The 18,767-nt window shown below is 38.7% G+C and overlaps 1 long non-coding RNA gene across 1 annotated transcript; it reads right to left on the bottom strand.

Moving 5' to 3' along the window:
* Positions 1–347: 347 nt before the first annotated feature.
* On the bottom strand, positions 348–4,670 carry LOC122969059. Its single transcript, XR_006398924.1, has 3 exons — positions 4,584–4,670; positions 3,583–3,711; positions 348–1,027 (listed from the first exon to the last, which is right to left on the bottom strand). It is a non-coding gene; the product is annotated as an uncharacterized LOC122969059 (long non-coding RNA).
* Positions 4,671–18,767: the final 14,097 nt, after the last annotated feature.

The following is an 18,767-nucleotide window of genomic DNA, read 5'->3' as shown; positions in this document are numbered from 1 at the left end:
ACTGCTAAATAGTTGATTAACTGAAAGAACTCTTAGTGTGAACAGGGCACCATGAGGAAATGAGACTGTAAACTGATTTTACACACTAACTACAACCACTATTAAAGTATACAATTGCTTTCCTATAGTTTGCATTATTTCCTCAGCAGGGACACACTAATGCACACATGCAATTACAATGCATAGTGTCATTTATTGGTAATGTCACTATGTTAACAACGTGTGTCTGTATAAACAAGCAAAGCCATCTCAAAAGCCTTTTTCTATTATTTTGCTTTCAAGGAAAACCTTAGATAACACCTAAAAACATATAATTGGATTTTTTTTTCTGTCTTATTTTCTTGCTTTCTCTCCCTCAAATGGCCTAATTACATCTCCACTGTTGGAGTTTTATGCTGGGGTATAGACACCAAGAGGCCATCACTTGTTTATGAGAGACACATGAGAAGGAAAAAAATGTATACCACAATTCCCAAAGGAAATCAATATTCCATCTATTCCTGTCTATTTAAAGACACTACTCATGTATACCGTGCAGTATGTTAAGAGTCAACAAAAAACAACAAAAAGCAGAATGAGTGTTTGAGGTTTAGCTGTTGGTATGTAATGTCACCACATAACAATAATCCACATCTCAGTACATGGTGGACTGTATAGGATTGTACTGGTGAACCAAATAAAGCAGCAAGTGGTTTAATATCTCAAATTTTTGGTTTAATATCTCTTTTTTGTGTGCGTGATAGTTATAAAAATTAGCAATTGTACAGCACATTGGACAAAAAAAAGAAAATAGAAATATCAAATACTATATTTGTATTCCATTTCAGCAAGACTTTTCCAGAACACAGTACTCAGTAATACCGTATGACCGCCATCTTCTGGTGTGCAGAAACTGATGGTTGTGATTCAAGGAACTGCTCTGTCATTTGTAATTCTGTGGTCGAGATGTTGACAGCCAGCGCCTGAAGGTAAAATACGAGCCTGCCATGCGGCTCACGTAGCTGTTCCACTTGCAGCTCCTGATTCTCTGTAGGGAGATAGTAATACTGAAATGCTTTGTGTTGATGTGTGCACAAGGATAGACAGATTTAACTGGTGAAGTAGCTTAGCTAGTGTACTGCTCAGGGACATCATTGTGAACAGATATATAACCTATGAAAATGTCCAAGCGTGACCTCAGTTACCAAGCAACCGGTACAACTGAATTGATTACTCTCTTCCCTTAAGCCTGGAAGAGATCTGGCATTTTCAGAGCTCCTACACATCTGTTTTTGTTTGACAAGAGGCTAGTCTCCTATAATTTCTAAGAATGCACAAATGTTCTTTATGCACAAAAAGTGTTTTACCACCATGAAATGATAATGTGAAAAAAATGAAGGGGCGATAGTTTGAAAATGAAATATGGAATAGAAATCTTGTATTTTGAGTGGTGGGTGGTATATCCCTCTATAACCATGACAAAACAATACTCCAACATTAACTCGTAATTTTAGTTATCTAGTCTTCAATCATGAAACAAAAAGATGAAAATAACCTACCTAATTTGTGCAATTGTAATACACTGGATGCCAATTTGCTGTATTGTTGCATGCCCCTATTGTAGTAGAGGAATATAATTATCACATTACACCCTATTCACAAATGCAGCACATTTTTTTGAAAAGTGCTAGATACATAATGTTAATAATCATTATTGTAATACAAGTACAAAAGAGTCAAACTGAGTGGAAGTAAAACAAAGACCAACATGTCAAAGATATATTATTTTCCTGAGGCACAGCAAGGTTCTTTCCTTGTCTGTGCACATTTGATGTTTTATTGATTTGCTGAGCGCCGTGGTGAAGGAGATGCATATTAGGTAGTGTCACTTGCAATCAAGTGTTGTCAATACTGGCACCACAAAACTTCGGTGTCAATACTGACCATGTTCAGGGCAGTCTGTCCGTATTAGACAAGTCACCAGCTCATTCAACCCTGTCTCCTAGTAAGTACGTTTATATACTACTAAATTGCGAATACATTATACACTGGGAAAGATCATGGTCTTTGTTTAATACAGAATATGTGAATGTAGAGCTTAATTCATTTGGAGAAAAAAAAAGCTGCCTGTGAACATAATCCAGCTGGCGTTACATTTGCCAATGCAATGTAACTGAGTAAATAATTTAGTAAACGTAATCTCTAGTTGACAGGGTATGCTCACAGTGTACCTGAGTTTTGTGCTATTTTCCACACTAAAATTGAAACTGTCATCACCAGAAAAACTGCAGCATTGGTCTTTTGTTCAAATGCTGAAAAGTGATAAATGACTGTGTTCTCACAGAATAGGAGAGAGTATTGTTATGTGTCAGTGTTACCATGTCTACACTGTTCACGTTTCAGCTGCATTCAGTCATCCATCTTGCACTTGTGGTGATGCAACCCAGTATCACGGCAGTTCATGAAATAGTCATGGAATTTAATCTAAAGATTTGTGTTCATAGACACAAATTTTCCTTTTTTCGTGACACCCAGCACAACTTTAAAACGTTTAAACATTTTTCAATTGTTTTTTTTTTTTGTTCCTGTCAGTTGGGACTGGGGAGCGTAGAAGCTGCACTGTTTTTTTCTCATTTGTTATTTTATTTATTTATTTAATTCATTTATTTATTTTTGACCAAAGCTGCTACATTACTCAACATTTAATCACAAGATCCTAATTTTGTTTTTATTACTTTATTTCAATTTTATCACTACAGTGATACAATGATCTTTGTCAGTCTCAAAGGTGAAATAATTAAAACAGATGGCCATAACATTAACCTATCATACTGTTAAGTTATCAAGGACACTTACGTGTTTCTGTGTTGAAAAATGTTGAGGATATCATAAAAATCGACAGTGAGGAAAATACTTCCTGGCAGTGGGCCATTTGGTCCACCCACTGGCATGATGTGGACCATTGATTGTACTGATAAAATTAAAATAAAGAAATAAAAACAAAGATAAAATCTTAAATGTTGAGTAATGTAGCAGTTATAGTTAAAAAAAAAAAGAATAACAAATGAGAAAAAACAATACCCCCTCTGTGCTCCCGAGTCCTGCTGTTTCCCCGTTCATGTATGCAACATCATGTTTTCAAGATAATCATCCAACAATAATGTTGCATCAATTAAAATTCAAGATGAAGGGATTATCCAAAGTACCCACATCAAATAAAACACAAATTAAATTTTAAGTATGAAACACCATCAACTTTAATTATTTGATAGTATCATTTCATGCACAAGAAATTGTTGGCCTATTTCTTGCTTGTTTTTAATGGTTGTGTTTGAAGCCTAATAACTTCAAATAACTTTTTTGCTTTACATTACAGAACCATATGATATACATTAAAGAGTTTTATTTTTATTTTTCATTTTGTGAAAGAATTAGAAGTTATAGTGCCAGCACTTTTTTTGTACAGTGAAATTGCAACAACGGCGTGTATTAGCACTTACAAATATAACTGCTACCATATTTAATTTCATAGGACTGCCAACAGTGAAATCTCCTATCCAGCCCACCTACATATCTACTTTTAAAAAAAAATTATCAACATACCGGTATCCATTCAATGTAGGCTATGTGAGGCTATGTTATGTACAGCTGATGTCATTGGCACGAGGATCCCGCTGTCAACGCGGCTCACTCTGAAGTCTTGGTCACAGACTAGACTGCCAGCCCAACACACTGGGGATAATAATCAGCAAAGAAATGGTAAATGAGAAACATTCATTTTATGTTAAGGATTATGTTAATTTTTTAGACAGTACATTGGCAGTAAGCTTATAAAGACAATGTTCTGTTGGGAGTCTGGCTTGAATGTTAACAATGGGGCTAACAAGGTATAATCTAGCTAGCTTACCGTTATTTTAAAATGCATTTAATTGAAGGATGTTATTTTGGGCTAAGCTGTTTTGCAGTGAAATTTCGATGACATTAGATAATATTATTAATTTCAAGTTAAGTGACACACCTTGATTAACTTAAAATAATTTTGAAAAGTAAAAGCAGGCATTTCGGAGAAGCACGCGCAACCATCACGCAAACACAAGCAAATTCCGATGACATCCTTATATGATGTCGATATGAATTGAAGTTTTTGTGTAAAACTGTTTGTACAGATTGTAGCTGTCTGCATTTGAACATAATGCTACAGGTCACTTGTTTGTTGTGGGTGACCAGGCTGGTGACCAGCATGAGGAGGAGGTGCCAGGCTGTTGTGGCTGTGTATGGTTCTTCCACACACTGCTGAGGCTCCTGTTTGTTAAATGAATACATTGTTAAATTGCCAATATATCTTGTTTCTTCAAACTTCAATCATTCAATCCACCAAACACCAAACAAGAGTCAATGGCAGAGTAAGCTATTTGGCATTGGCAAAGAAGATTTGGCATATTTTTCATGGGTGCAACCCACATACTCAGCTCTGCTGCTCATCCCACAAATGCATGTTCCTTACAAATGTGGCACCATTTAATAGGGAAATAAACAGGCTTGCCAAGAAGCATTGTTACAACAAAGAAATAATCTACCAAACACAAATTTCCTTACTTCCTTACTTTTTGTGCTATGTTTATTATGCCCTCTACCTCCATTCAGTGCCTCTCTAACCTGTTGCCACTCCCTTAGTGGCTCTCTCCTTCTCTCTCCCTGTGTGTGTGTGTGTGTGTGTGATTGTCTGCAGGTGTGCTGGGGTCAGAGCAGAGCCATGCCAGCTGCACCTCATCTCTGTAATCAAGCCTCTACAAATATTCAGCTCTGCCACCTCCACCCTGCCAGATTGTAAACTCTGCCACCAGTCAGTTTGCAACACTTTGAGCCACATTATTTACCAATTTCTGCTATTCAGCATTTTATTCTTGTCTGTTCTCCAAACCTGATCCTGTTCTCCGTCATTCTTATAGGCCTACCTGTTCTAACTCTGGTCCCTGTTTCCTGCCCTTCGTCTGGTCAACCCTGCTGCTCTGCCCTCAGCCCTGCTGTTCTGCCTCGGACCCCTGCATTATTTAGTCCCCTCGGATCCCGCTCTGGACCTGCTTCCACGGCCTCCAACTGCCCCAGCCTCAGTTCCTGGCTCTCAGCTACCGGCTCAAGCTTCCCTTAGCCTGCAGTCCATCTTCCTGCAGTTAATATCTTTTTTACCTTATTCCTGTTCTCTCATCTGTGTCTGCACCTGGGTTCACCTGTTCTGCAGCTCCAGGTAACAGAACAATCTGGCCATTAACATGGACCCAGCAGACACAGACCTCCTTCACCAAGCCCTTGTCGGTCAAGGCGCCCTGTTCGGACAACACAACAAAGCCCTGACAACCCTGTTAACAGAGTTGTCACGGACCCTGTTGAACCTGCAGAGCCAACTCACTGTCCAGAACTCACAACAAGCCCCCAGCCCTTTGCAGGCGGCCCGCAGTCCCTCTCCTCCACCCTGTGAGCCCTTTGTCCCTGCTCCTGAGCCTTATGATGGTGACCTCAGAGCTTTTGCAGAGCTTTTTTGGTTCAGTGTTCGCTGGTAATCGAGCAACAGCCCCATACTTATGCCAGTGAACGGGCTAAAATCTGTTACCTGATGGGCTGCCTCCATGGAGCTGCACTTTCCTGGGCATCAGGTGGGAAAAACAGTCCTCCATCTGCTTCTCCTATTCCAGCAACAGGGTACCACTAAAAGACTCTTACCTCTCCATCAAGGCTCCTGCAGTATCGCTGAAATGGCGATTGAGTTTTGCACCTTTGCTGCTGAGAACGGTTGGAATGGGGAGAACACCCTGACTGAAACCATCAAGTATGAGTTGGTTTCCAGAGATGAGCCCTGTGAAGCTCAACACCTGTTTTCTTGCCTTGTTCCTCTCTCCCAACTGCCTCTCCTCCCAAGACTTTTCCAGAACCTGAACCCATGCAGCTTGGCTGGGCCCGTCTCTCTCCAAAAGGAATAGCAGAGGTGTATTAACACCATAACTGTCTGTATTGTGGCAAGGTCTGCCATTTTCTCCCTGGTGTCCAGTAAAAGGACAGGTTTGGCAGTAGTGGGAGATACATTGCCGAGCCAAATCACCTGCCAATCTCCCTCCAGATCTTTGTTTTAGGGCACTCTTGGAGCCAGTCCTTTACCCTGCCTGCTGTCATCGACTCAGGTGCAGTCGAGAGTGTCATAGATAGGAGGTAGCTACTCAGTTGGGCCTTTCCTCTCAACTCCCCCTTTGAGGCCAATGCTCTCAACGGACAGCTCCTTGCCCAACTCCATGAGAAAATCATTTCTGTAACTCTGTCTCTCTCTGGAAACCACTAGGAAATATTTTCACATAATCAACTGCCCTCACTCTCCCTTGGTTCTTGGTCATCCTTGGTTACAACCCACACATAAACTTGTCCGCAGGAAAGGTCACCTCCTTGAGTTTTTGTCATTCTGTCTACCCCACCCACCCAAATTGTACACCACTTATCCAGTCATCCTGCACTGCCACCCAGTGGACATCATGTGTGACCTAGTGGACAGTGCAGAGCAATCCAATTGGACATTGTGCACCACTGAGTCGACAGCATACAGTGACCAAATTCAACATCACCCACTACTCGGCTGAATAATGCAGATAGAACAGAAATTCAGTCGCTTCTCTTAAAACGGAAGTAGAGCAGTTAATGCCAAAACAAACTTTGAAAACAAGCCAACATCTGAGGTGGCGGGAATTGGTATTATAAATATTATATGCATGCCCTCCAGTCTGTTGGTCAGTTGTACCATCATGGCTAATCCCAGAACCTGAAGTTGATCTATGCATACTGAATAATAACAAAAGGAAGAAATCAGGAGATATAGTCAAGGAAATTAAGTCTCATCTGCAACAAGAATGGAGTTCATATTTACAAATTAATGCAGATGGATCAAGGGATCTAGAGAGTGGGAAAGTGGCATTTGGAGTAACCAATTCTGAATTAAGAATTAAAAACGCACATAGAATTTCAGATCAGATGTTAATATTCACAGCAGGGATGCTGGAAATATTATGGGAACTTTGGTGGCTAGAGGACTATAAACCACAAAACTCAGTGATATGCAGTGATTCAGCAGCTTTAACTACCTACAATAAGAGAAATCAAATCCAAGTCCAGATCTTATATACTGACAGATATTTATCAAACATTATACAGAATTCACAAGGCAGGGTGATAAATCCATGTACCTTTGTCTCAATCAAGTTCCTATTCTCAAATGAAACTCGGGACATTAAATGTGGTGCTTTGCTATGTTTTTTGTCAATCAATTTGGGGGGGAAAAGGTATCAAAGCATTTTCTGACACGAAATAGAATTTACAGTAAAAGGCTTTTTTCATTCGCAAGTGTCTTTTTTTCTTGATCAGGAGCTCCCTATCTATGGTTAATAGTAACCCTACCCCTTCAACATTATTGACAACAGCTACAACATTGACATTCAGTTTTACATAGGCCTGTCCAGTCTATAAATAAGCACAGAATGGCCCGCACAGAATAAGTGCAAGACAACAGTTGCGGAGTAATCTCCTGACTATTATATCAAACTCAATAGCCTATCCAGGCCTATGCAATTTCTCAAACCTTAAACTTTTCCAACTTCAACATGAATTGGCTGCAAAATTATTGCATATCCTCTGTTAATATATCACATCCATCCACTAATCTGTCGGTAGAAACATTTCCCACTCACAAGAAATAAAACCCTTGTAGGCTAACCTACATATTAAGTTATGTCATAATGAAGTTGAAGTTGATTTATATTCAACTATTGTTTCCTTTCCCAGGAAAATTTTGCAAGTCTGCAGTGGATTCTTCTTCCAGTATGGGAACCTGTATGGAGCTTTTTCCCTGTCTTTATTCAAGAGTGTGGTATATCAATTTGAGAGCATAATTTATTGATTTCACATTCAAATTTTGTAATATTATTGCTCCAAACTCTGCCCTCGCACTCAAATAGCCTCTGCTTGCACTTAGATTTGCTGTGTTTCTGCTCAACCTGTGTGCTTGCACTCAAATATAATGTTGCTTGCACAGATTTCCCATGCTCCAGCTTCAGCTCTTTCCTCGCACTCAGGCTGCTTCTGTGTGCTTGTGGAACTTCTCTCAGATTGCTGCTCTGCTCTTGGATTTTGTGTGCAACAACCCTGTCAAAATCCCCCAACCAATAGAAGGCCAGGTTTAGTGTTGACCAATGAAATGACCCCTGCCTCCTTGCAGGCATGCTGTTACACATTTTGGAGTATGAAAAGCTGTTGAATTGTACTTTTCCTTTGCTTTCACATACATTGTGTTCCCAGAGACATTTCTCAGATTTTTTCCCTCTAGGTTAACTGCTTTGGCCTGGTGGGGGGTGCGCAGAATAAAATCTGGGAGACTCAGCAGCCACACCTTTCTCCACTCTCTATTTCTCTGTCTCTGTTTAGTATCTGCAGGTTACGCTGACCCTTTGTTGCTAACTTTGGAGCTAACCCTCTTCATTTTCCAGCAGTTGGGGGAACAACGGAACAAAACTTTTCTTGGTCTTGACAAGCTTCAGCATTTATTAACTGACACACTGTACACTGTACTGTACATTTACTGCCAGATTGACAACTTACTGCAAACCTTTTCCTCTGCTCCGCTCGTACTCACTGTCACTTTCCTGCCGCTGGCTCTCTCACGTAACCTAACCTGAAAAGCAGCTACGCTGCCAAGAGTTTCCTAGGCAACGCCACAGAGATTAACTCAGGTTTCGGAACAGCACTGCACAGAGGCTCCCAAATGCTATTGCTCCCCGAATGAATGGATACTTGCTGTTATTATTGGCATTGAAAAATGTCAAATGTGGGGGGCGGGGGGTTGTCATCATTATTATTACTATTACTATTATTATTATTATTATTATTACCATTATTATAATGTCATAAACTTAACAACCTTTTATTTCTTAACTTACAATATGCTCTGTACGTTGTAATGGAGGATGGTGATTGGTGATTGGTGATGAAATGGTTTCACTCAGGTATGTAAGTATGTAAAACTCACCACTAGTAGATATATGGCTTTTTGGGATACCCATCTGATTGTTTGAGGTGTCTTTAATATAAAAACTTTTCATTTGCATCCTTAAAGCTAAAATATAACTATAACTATTCTGCATGAAAATGTCTAAAAACGACTAGACCTATGTTTATTATCCCAAATGTTTCCAACAATTTTCAAAGGCAGAGAAATCTGTAGTTTAATCAAGGTAACGGTCCATTTCATTTGGTCGCCTGTCAATGGTGTTGTAGCCCCTCTACCAAAGAGTATATGCGCACAAGATACATGTTTTGGCATTGTGGTTTTCTGCCACAGTGGCATCTACCAAAGAGTATATGCCTATAAGATAATACATTGGCGTTGTGGTTGCCTAGCACAATAGTGTCTACGAAAGAGTATACACCTACAAGATAATACATCAGTGTTTTGGCTGTCTGCCAGAAACTATCATGAATTGACTTTTATTCAGTTTTAAGCCATATTTTTATGATCAACGTTTTAGATCTTTGTCATTTTTCACTATATCTTTTAACCGGATGAAAGATCACAGATCTGGATCTTAACTGATCAGAGAAACAAGCTGAGCAAACAGCAGCAGCTCAGCTAGCAGCCCCTCTGGAGTAATCCTAACCCGGATAAACTGGTTGTTTAACAATAAAGACAACAATTCCCATGATCCCACACTACTATCGGCAAACTCTGTCTTTTATTATTGTTTTGATTGAGAGACCCCTAGCGGCAGAAATGACATATTGTGCATTTAAAATCACTTTTTTCACTGCAGCCAAACTGACCTGAATATATTTTCGTATTGAATGTATGTATGTATGTCATTCACTCACCGAGGTCTGAAGAAGAGAGGTTGCAAGATCTAAAATGGCGGTGAGAACGAAACACACCACAGGTAGGAGGTGTCATAACATGAGTGGTGTAAGTCTTAAACCAATATTTAAAGACTTAAAGACTACTGTCTGCTGTGTTAATTGTTTCAATTGTTAATTGTGTATTTTGTTTAGTAAAGATTACATAGAAGTCACAGAGTCTCTGATCTCTTTACTGGAGCTGGTATAACTCAACGTACAAAGCACATTCAGCTTCTCAGTTTGTCTATTAGGGGTGCAGCCAGATTTGAATATGATATTCGGCAAAGCACAAATAGTGGGTTTTTACGAATATTTATTTCGTATAAATATTTGTGTTTAGGAAGAAAAAAAAGTCAAATAGCTGGGTTTTGTGATGTTAGCGCAGTGGGTACTTGTGCACCACCTGTTTGTACTGACGTGACACTTAACAGAGCGTGTACGTGTGTCGCTGCTAATCTGTATATAATAAACAAAAAACATAAACAATATGGGATATTTTTAAAATACAAGGCAGTCTCGAACTTGTTAGTATACCATGAGTCAAGCCTCAGGTACAGCTACCGGCAAAATTACAAAGATGGCCGTGTTTGAAAGTATAGTTGTCAGCTTGGTTAAATAAAAGCTTTGTGTGCATTTCCCCATGGAACTAACAGTTGCTAACATTAATTTGCTGCTGACTGAGCAATTTGTCTTGACATGATGGCGCCAGTGACTAAGTTGGGGATTTCAGCCTGTTTTTTCCATCATAAGCTCAGTGTGACACATTTCCCGGTATGAGCTAACGCTATTTTCTCTGTTGTGAAAACTGGAGAGTAAATTATATTTTGTTCTGCTATTTTCGCTAATTGTGGGTTAGCTTGCACCTGTTTTTGAGCTTTGATGACCATTACTGAGTGTATCCTTACAGTTGTCCTCTATTCAAAACAGTAACATTATGTATGTGTGTGTGTGTGTGTGTGTGTGTGTGTGTGTGTGTGTGTGTGTGCTGCACTCAGTAACATTAGGTTCTAGCCTACACAATCATTTTTTTAATAATTGCAGTTCTAATATACTGTTTACATTGAATAAATATTGACTATATCATTTTTTAAGTCCGTGGGACATTTATGATTTGTGTGTATGCATGGTCTAAGACAGTTCTAAATGTGTTCACAGAGTAAGAACAATTTCGAATAAGAACATATTGATGAATCCAGGATTTGTGCTTAAAACGTTTGTATGCACAGCTCAGCACAGATTTGTGTGTACGTGCTTTTTGTGAATGAGACCCAATGTTCACATAGGCATTTACTAGTTTACAGTTTCATTGGTTTGAGTGTGAATTAGGAACTGAATCTTAATTTTAAAATAATTTTCTTTTCAATGGTGTTTATAGTTATATGTGATTATTTCTGGGTTTATAAAAACCATAAACCAATATTACATTTAAGTTTTCATAATTATTATAATAGATAACAAATACAAATACTGGGCTCTCTGCACATTCCTTATGTCTGTATGGTACAGTCTGTCTTAACTTGTGAGGCAGCTAGACTCACAAGATCACGTCATCACAAGATCACCTCAGGCTTCAAGTTATCCTCGTGTCGGAACCACTTGTGGTTCATGCACAAGTGGACACAACCAATCAGTGTCACAAATCCAGCTGCTTTGCAAGGTAAGACAGACAGTGATAAACAGATGGTTCATCCGCTCACCTGCCAAGTATTTTTTGAGAGTAGGAATTACATTAAACAATTATTAATTTTGTTTTGTTTCTTTAATTTCACTTTATTGAAAAATGTAACATTAAGCCTCTTTAGATTTCCTTTGTTAATTTCAGTGTCTGGGCCACAAACGTTCTGTTACTGCTAATCCATCACCAGCTAGTGTTACAACTCACACTGGTATTGGGGTTGATTATAAAGTAACAATCAAATTTTTTGCGTTTAACATTAATTCACACATCCTGGGATTATGTTAAAGATGTTTAAATAACTATTTTGTGCTGCAAATGTGAGAGGTTAATTGTTACTTAGAAGGTTGTTTATGTTTACTATTTTGGTACATCCCACCAATAACAGCTTGATATTGTTTATAGGGGACCTGTATTTCTTTATATGCAGGGAGTGTTTGTCTTCCAAATGTACTGGTGTAATATGGTATCTAGGCTGCAGTGTTCATAATTTAGTACTTAATGCAGATTGATGTTTGTGAACGTGCTGCACGGCTTCCGCCACCAGGAAGTGCCTTTTTGAGTAAGTAAATCAAATCAAGTTTTCTTGTCACGTACATAATCATACATGGTATAATGTATAGTGAAATTCTTAAGTGCCTAGCTCCAGAACAAGTCTTACAGTTAGCCCTTACATACTGTTCGGGTCAAATTTGGCCCATTTAGACATCTTAAAGGGGTAAAAACACTCTAAATTACATTATTTGAGCCTGAAATTTTATGACTTTCCCTAAAGTGTCCCAGAATATACAAAAATGGAAAAATTTCTAGATTATTTGTTTTTGTGAAGCTAAATATTTGTACATAGGTGTTCTGGGTCAAATTTGACCCGCATTTATTCAAAGGGATTTTGAAGTCGCTAGTGGGGGTCAAATCAAGGTAAAGAGTGGTTATGTGGAATCTTAAAACAGTGAAAGTATCAATTTGCGTGTCTGTGTATTTCACTGGGACAGCGGGGACAGAGTTCAACAGGGACCTTGACACTATCATGAGAACTGCCTGTGTTCCCACCATATTGCTACATTTGCCAGGGTTCCCACCTAAGTGGGCATCTGCACCTGCAAACAAGCCTATACAAATTATCAAATCAAACTCATCAATTCTCACACAACCAACATAGTCTTCCCTGTAGTGGAGGGCAGCTTTCATAAGACTATAAAGAGTACCTGAGCTCCTATTTCACTGAGTTGGTGGAGTGGAAGGAGTGATTTGGTGAATATGTTATTCCAAGATGAAAAAGGAGGCAGGGAGTTGAAGAGGAAGTATTAGAAGAGGAGGACAACATAGAGAAAATGAAGGAAAGGTCCTTTGTGACCTCTCCCTTGCAAAGGCAGTGCCACCTTACCCACACGCCAGCCACAGCAGCACAACAGCCACAGCAGCACAGTAGTCCGAATCTTGCCCTTATCGGTCTGCGGTTTCTCAGTCAATTGCCACAAGGGGACAAAAGAGAGGGAGATACAACTTGTGTACAAGAAAAAAGGACTGTAAAAGTAATGTTTTTTTGTTTGTTTGTTTGTCTGTTTGCAGTTTTGTTGGTTTGAAATTTGTTTTGTTTTATGACCAATACACCCAGTGCAGATTATGTACAATGTTGATTGTGTACAATTGACAGAAAAGGAGGGCATGTGGTTACCAGGTAGTGTTCATTGATGGTTTTAATGGTTATAATGAAACCTACCATTCAGAAATAATGTTGCATTATTCACTTGAGCCGGGCCAAAAATGACCTACTCCATACTATAAGGGGTCAGAATATATTAACAGTATGTAAGGGTTAGATAATAATAAAATAGAAAATGGATCCAGAAAAAATATAAAATAATGTATAAATATATAAAATAGAATAAAAATGAACAATGAAACACTGAACAATATGATCAGTAATGATTTTCAATGTTGAGTATGAGTTTCAGAAAAATGAAACAATACAGCCAGTAATGAGTTCCATAACAATGACACAATATAACCAGTACATAACATAACATACATACATAAAAAGTCTAGCAAGTTTTAAATCACAAGTAGAAGAACAATTATTTTTCTATTGTTCACTACAACAATATGAGTAGCTTGTATCAAGTTTGAGATGTATAGCATCAAGCAGAAATTGTTACCACACTCATGTGTTGGTACCATTTTATATGATATTTCTTACGATCTCCAAAACTGAAATACGTTTGTATTCAATGTGTGCCTTTGGTCACGACTGTCAAACCTCAGATAGACAAAAAATAAAAACAAACAAAGACTTGGACATATTCAGTGAAGCAAACAGGATGTGCAGAACAATGCAGAATAGACACACAAACAGCATTACCCAGCATGAATCAAGTCAGGTTAAGTTTACTTGTATAGTCCATCAAAAATTGTTCCTGAGCAAGACTGAGGAAAAACTCCACAAACCCCTCTTTTCAGCTGAGCACTAAACAAACAAGTGGTAAATGTTCCCTTGTGGGAAGGCAGTGAGGGATTGCTGTAGTCACAACAGTAGCAGCTCCTACTGGTTGGGTGGGGTATCTGTTTTGCACACATATTGCACAGCAGTCATCTGCATTCTCATTGACATTTAAAAAGAAAAATATACCGTAATATGAACATTCTACTTCAAAACTAGGGTGTTATGTACATATTTTCTTACATGTTTATCATATAATATACAAAATGTTTGTTTTTAGTATTCCTAGAGTATATTTTGGAAACAACTCTCACTCTGTTTAAGAAAAAAAGTATAAATGAATTGTTCCCTGTAACACTGGAAAAGCAAAACTGAATAATTCATTTGAAATAAACAATTAAAGGCATATTCCTTGTTTCCCCCCCCCCCCCCCCCCCCAATTCCTGTCTTCTCAGTATCATCTGGACTGTAGAAGCAACTAATCTTGTTTCATTAGTAGCAAAAGATTCAGTGAAGATATAAAACATTAATAATCAAATAGACTTGTTCTTGACATCTGGCAACATATACAATTTATGTTTTAGATTTTTTTTAACATCCATAGTAGTAACTACATAGATTATTAAATTTGTAGCTACCAATAACCTTTACCTTGAGCCTCCTTCAGATAAATAATATTGATAATATTGATAAAGATACTATTGCTTACAAAGACAGAATGCTTGGAAAGAAGACTGCTTTCTATTAAGAGGATTTACATAGAATACAAAAGAGTATGTCACACAGAGACAACCAAGACATCACGTACAGATACATATTCCAATATCAGCAAGGTGTCTGTGCCCCCACCAACAGCCATGCTGGGTGCATGATCTGAACTGAAGTACAACACAGTGCACTTGTCACTTCTTTTGTGGAGTGATGACATCTGCAGAATGTAAAAAAATATCTGAGAAAAAACATCATGACAACAGGGGGACTGAGTAAGATAAAGGTCTGTTGTTAGACAACTATACCAAAAGTTAAGTAATTTTAAGTTATTTACACTTTGTAAAATTACTTTTATATACCTCTTTATCTAATTCCACCTATTGTAAAAATAGACAAGAAGAAAGTGATTCATTTTAGGTTAGTTAGTTGTAAAAATGGCACATTCTCAATCTTTAACCTGAGAAGTGGTACCCTAGCTCTTAACTACTGCCCACTAAAGCTGTATAATGATAAAATACATTTCAAAAACAAACAAATTCCCTCTACAGCCATTCTCCTCAGATAAGATGTAACCTTACCACCAGCAACACCACGATTAGGGTTGTGAGTGTACAAGTCTTTGACAGCGGGGAGGTGTGAGGCCCCTTGGCCCCAGTAGCAGCAAGCTGTTCAAGTGCTTAGTGTGATGTTTTAAAAAGGCTGACAATGCATGCAAATCATCTTGAGTGTCCGGGATGTTAATGCGCCTGAATCACCAGAGAGCAGTATTCTGCCAAGCTGAACTTTAACTAGTGCTATACCTGTAATCACAGGGTTTACTCCCTTGCTGTCTCATTGGAGGGAAATGAAATGCCTTGTGGGGCCTCAACAGTCAGATTGAATGTTTGTGTTGTTACCACTGAGCACACACTGTCAATCATGACAGATTGCCCAAGGTGGAAGGGCAGATTAGGAGACACTTCACGGGTTTAAATCAGCTTCTTGTCAGAAACCAGGCATCTGTGAATTAGTCCGGGGCTTTTTAATGTGTTTCTTAAGCCCTTTATTTAAAAGTGTCTAATGCCTTGATTGGCAAACTTTCCAGAGGGAGGATGGTTGTAATTATAAGCAGTATCTGATTGTTACTAAAAATACCAAATTATTTTTCTTGTGCATGTAATGGGCACTATTGTAGGTAAAACATACCGAAGCCAGAAAAATGTCACTGTTTAAGCAACCTACAGCAACTCCTAATACAATAATACATAAAAGACATAAAAGAGTGCACTTATATGTTCTGACATGTATTAGGTTGATTAAACTATGATGTTAGCATGCTGAGTGTAGACATTTTTCTACTGCCCTTCTCTATCAAGCTCCAGTCAATATCACCTTGGGGATGCAGGGGTGCGGAGGTGGGTTATATGAAGTATTTTGGTTGATATATGAGTTGCCTGCATCATTTGTGACTGCCTTATCCCTCAATCACTCAGCAAGATGGAGATGCTTAGGCAGACTGTTTTAATGACCCCAATGTCTACCCAAGTCAGAGAGGCATGAGAGGTAATCTCAGCAGCTTTCCATTTCTCTCATATTCTTCACATAACATCAGTGCTATATAAGTCTGCACCTGTTTTAATGTATATTGTGTGCATCAGGTGCTGCAGTTTTCAAGATGACAAAATATATTACTTTAAATAGAAGATCAAATGCAAGGTCTACTGTATCTAAAGATGTTTTTTATTTTTGATAGTTGCTATCATTCTGCTTGTATTTTACTGAATGATCTCCACAAAATCAAAAAATATACTGTATGAATTACCTGTCTATTCATGACCCCAAATCGCTTGCAAGCTGTAGTAGCTACTGCATTTGTAAAAGTGATTGAGATTGGGGTTTAAATGGTCCAAAGTCTTCACATGTCAAGCTTAATTCCAAAGTGTATGCCAATCAGGTGCACCAAGCCTTATCCCTGATGCAGTTTTGACCCTCCAAACAGATATATCTGTGTGTGTGTGTGTGTGTGTCTGTCTGTGTCTAAGCAATTTTGCAGCCTCCTCAGTATTTTTCGTCCATAATTGCCTCCTGTCAAAAATGTCTGAGTGAGCTGATTGCAGGAAATAGGACAGGACATGCGTGCCCCTCATTAACCCATCAGTTGGTGCAGCAGATGTGGCAGATTGAAAGATAGGGTAACACGGGCAGATATCACCTCTGTAGCTCATGTATTTTTTTTCTACAGTCTGTCATTATTTCTAAAATTATTAAGCCAGGAGTTAAACCATGTGCTGAAAAGATATTTTCCTTAATTAATGTGTTAAGGTAGCTAAAACAAGTCATACTACAGTACAGTATACAGAATAACATAGGCAGATGACGTAAGATGACAACTTCCCTTTGGAAGAAAAAAAAAATTGCAACATGATAGATCTTATGACACATGGTTAAAACAAGTGGATATATTTACACCTACTGTACTGTCCAGGGTATTTGGAGTTTCCAATTCACCTTCAACTGGCATGTTTTATTTTGACTGTAGAGGAAAAGCAGACAATCTAGTGGAAATCAACAGATAAGGGGAGAACACACCTCCTCATCACAGAAAGGTCCCAGCCAGCCATCAGATTCTAACCCAGGAGCCTCTTGCTGTGAGGCAACAGTACTAATCACTGAGCCACTGTGATGTCCATATTCAAATGGAAAAGGCTCTGCACATGATGGCGCTCCCTAAATGAATCCAACCAGCATATGAGATTCTGAGGGAGCACATTAAAACTAAAAGGAATATACAAAAGAGAACCCAGAGGGTACATAACACCGAGATGTGAGATATACATAATGCACAAGGCAGGAGATGCCATCTCAAGTATGGTAATAAGACACTGGAACAGGAGGTGGAGGAGGGAGAAATCAGCGCTCACAGTACACTACAGCAGGAGTAAGCAACATAACCAGTAGAAGTAGACAGCATAAATGATCAGACAAGTGAGAGTGTAAGCTTGTTAGATTATTAAGGCTGTCTTACTGACTTGTTTGAATGTGAATGGTGATTGTAAGAGTCAGCTGGTACTTACCAGCTAATGGTGTGCATGACTTCAGTGCACTGCCTGTACTCATGCAATTTCAGTCAGATGTGTCAAAGAATGTAGAACAATTTATTGTAACATACGACATGCAATTGCACTTGGCATTAGGGGCTTTGCGTGCACTCCCCAGATGAAAATAAGCAGCATGTGAGATTAAGAGGGGAGCACATTAAAACCTCCAAATGACAATATTGATCCCCCTTGAGTTAGTAGGATAGGAAACACCCCAAAGCAACTGATCGAACTATAATCCTAATAATAAAATGAAGATGCATGTTGCCTTTCTTTGGCATGATAATGTACTTTTATGTTGATACAAGGATATATGGACCTATGAGGCAACACTGTTGTTACTGTTGCATTTCTGCACTACTCTACAGTGACTTTCCTTACCAACACTGGGCAAAATGTGTCTTGATTTTTACAGGCAAATAACACCATTAAAGTCAATCTAGAGAAACTCAAACAACTTAATATACTTAGGTAAAAAATATAGAGTTGGGTGGTGGTGGTGGTGGTGGTGGTGGTGGGGTATGGCATATGCAGTTTTAAGATTAATAATTAAAATTAGTATTACACACTAAAATTAATTATAAATATATTTTTTTCAGCCCCCACTCCCTTGTAAAATCAGCAGTATTCTGCCCTGCTGAAGTGGTGCTATCCTCCCTCCCTTTCCACATCCCTCTCACTAATTGCTACCCAGAACCTGAAACCATTTAAAAGTCATCCTCCATAGCCTCTCTAAACACACTCTTTTGCTTCTGCAACCACAGTAACCTTTTGGCCTACACAACTTTGTTGGCCTGTGGAAACCTTTCCTCAGAGTCTGGAAGGGCCCCATGCCAACCAGCTCTGGGTGGCATCCTTCTTCAGCCGGACAGCTCCTCACTGCTGGTATCCATACTGTAGGGTTTGAACAATGTTCAAATGTCTCCAACCTCTGCTTACAAAATGACTTAGAGGTAAAAGTTGAAACAATTTT

Source organism: Thunnus albacares, chromosome 18, assembly GCF_914725855.1.
Source record: "Thunnus albacares chromosome 18, fThuAlb1.1, whole genome shotgun sequence".
NCBI lineage: Eukaryota > Metazoa > Chordata > Actinopteri > Scombriformes > Scombridae > Thunnus > Thunnus albacares.
Note: the sequence above shows the minus strand (reverse complement) of the source record. Positions and strands in the feature narration are given on the sequence as shown.